The 2557-nt window shown below is 39.5% G+C and overlaps 1 non-coding gene across 1 annotated transcript; it reads right to left on the bottom strand.

Annotated features, from left to right (window-relative positions):
• Positions 1-2228: 2228 nt before the first annotated feature.
• LOC115869929 lies at positions 2229-2335 on the bottom strand. Its single transcript, XR_004046444.1, has one exon. It is a non-coding gene; the product is annotated as a U6 spliceosomal RNA (small nuclear RNA).
• Between the last annotated feature and the right edge of the window lie 222 nt (positions 2336-2557).

Here is a 2557-nt window from a genome sequence, read left to right as displayed (position 1 = left end):
ACACAGAAATTTCAAAGTAAATAAGTTCAGAGTTAAATAATATAATTTAAATAAGAAACACAACATTAAAAAAGTTTTTAACAACTACAATATGGCCCATACCGTAAGATTGATGAGGATCTGAATCTGTGAATGAGGATGTGGGGAGGAGGGATGGAGAGAGAGTCATTGTTTGGAAAGGGAATCCCCTTCCATAAAATCAACTGGTAGCTGCTTTTCAGGATTTTTTTCTTCTTCTTTGCCTTTTTTTACTAGGACCTGGCTGGCTTTCTCTTAAAAAAAAAAAATCTGTCTAACGTGATCTACTGTTGGCATTTCCTTAACTTTTTTTTAAAGGGTTTACTAAGTTATCATCAACAATATTGATAACACAGTTAACCAATTCCTTATCATGATGATTCCTTTCAAAAAAAACTTTCTTAGGACCCATGTTTTCTTTTAATCTAAAAACAGTACAAAAAGCCACAAGAACTAAGAAAATTATAGCAGAATGCTTGGAACACAGCCGCAAAAGGTTTAAACAACGTGTACTAACAACGCCAACTAACGCCTAGTGATGAAATACAAACAGCTTTTGTTTACGAAACTCACCTGCATCGGGTCAGATTCACATGCTTTGTTTGAAATCCAATGCAAAAGTTTCTCGACATTTTGCATCAAAATCTGATTATGTCGAGTACTGATGTGGTTGAGGATCGGAGATCTACTGTACGTGGGGTTTCAATGAGTCGGAACTGCCTCGATGGAACCTAATAACAACAGCCTCCTAAATTGGGAGAAATAAAAGTGGGATAAGTGATGGTGCATTGAGGGCATTGGAATGGATGAGTTGAATCAGAATGTGCATAAATTGTTTAATGCAAAACCATGATCTGCAGGTTCCAGGCATCAGAGAACAAAAAATCATATCATAGTGAATGATGGGGAGTGCAGATTGGGGACCCAAAGCCCATCTATAGACAACTGGACATCCCCTTACAGAAGGGTTTTGGGGAGGAGATGAGCCAGTTAGGGTGCAGTGCAGCAATGATGAAATGTACAATTTTCCTCTAGTTCTTAAATGCTCCCCCCACCCCTTTATCATGATCCCAATTCTACCTTACAAATCCAGCTAGACCAGAGGATGTACACTGGTACAGATAGGAACTGGAAACACAGGGAATCCAGGATGGATGATTCCTTCAGGACCAGAGGTGAGAGTGGAGATACCGGGAGGGTGGAGGGAAGGTAGAGTAGAAAGGGGAAACTGATTACAAGGATCTTCATCTGAGCTCCTCCCTGGGAGATGGACAACAGAAAAATGGGTGAAGGAAAATGTCGGACAGTGTAAGATGTGACAAAATAATAATTTATGAATTATGAAGGGTTCATGAGGGAGGGGGGAGCAGAGAGGGAAGGGAAAAATGAGGAGCTGATACCAGGGCTCAAGTGGAAAGCAAATGTTTTGAAGAATGATGAGGGCAACAAATGTACAGATGTGCTTGACATGATGGACATATGTATAGATTGTGATGAGCTGTATGAGCCCCCAATAAAATGATTTTTAAAAAACTCCAAACAAACCATGATCTGCTGTATAAACCTTTACCTCATTCACAATAAAAAGTTAAAACCAAAACAAACTCCCAAATCCCTTAGGACTCCAGAGAAATGGCTACAATCCCCTCTAACAGCACTGCCTCTCCCAGTTACGGCCACCTATCTGCCCCTGAACCCTGCCCTTGTCTCCATCCATTTTTGCTGTTTTTTAAAGCTACCCACGCGTGGTGTTTCTGCTACAGCAGCATGAGTTAATGAAGATACCTTCCCGGAATCATGGTCTACTCAACCAGAGTGCTTTGCAGGAAGAAAGACCATGTTAAGGGTTTTCTAGTTGGTTTTTTTTGTGTGTGTGTGCTGTTTAATAGAGATGAACTTGCAGATATTTTGATTTATGGAATAGCCTATGAACATTGTGGGCACTGGGGTTACAACTGGCTTTTAAGAGGTGCCGCCATGCAGATGGCATGGAGTTAGTTGTTAAGGAAAATGCTTTCTCAACAGCTTCTCTCTGGGAACTCGTGATGATTGCCAAAGAGCACGTCAAACAAACATTCGTACAACACTGCCATTGAAACCAGGGAGCCATTTAAAACGAACGCTGGGGATTTATCAGACATGGAAGGAGGTTCTTGACATATTGACGAGGAAAACAAACAAGCGATTGCACATTGCATTTATTTATTTATTTAAATACGGAACGCTTCACGAATTTGCGTATCATCCTTGCGCAGGGGCCATGCTAATCTTCTCTGTATCGTTCCAATTTTAGTATATGTGCTACTGAAGGGAGCACTGCACATTGTATTTATATAATATTTGTACATAGTAGTATTGCATGTTCTCTCTCTTATTTAAAGGTCAACTTTTAGCTTAGGTCTAGATAAAATTGGAATAGACAAGAAATTGACTAAAATATTACCAATAATTATGTTAGGATGCTGGGATTTGCTTATTTGGGGGGTTACATTTATATGATTTTTCTCTATTTTCTGAACTACTTGAAATAAATGTTTAT

This window comes from Echinops telfairi, unplaced genomic scaffold (assembly GCF_000313985.2).
Source record: "Echinops telfairi isolate 266 unplaced genomic scaffold, ASM31398v2 ScPeMD7_60;HRSCAF=208, whole genome shotgun sequence".
Lineage (NCBI taxonomy): Eukaryota > Metazoa > Chordata > Mammalia > Afrosoricida > Tenrecidae > Echinops > Echinops telfairi.
This window is presented reverse-complemented; position numbering and strand designations above follow the sequence as displayed.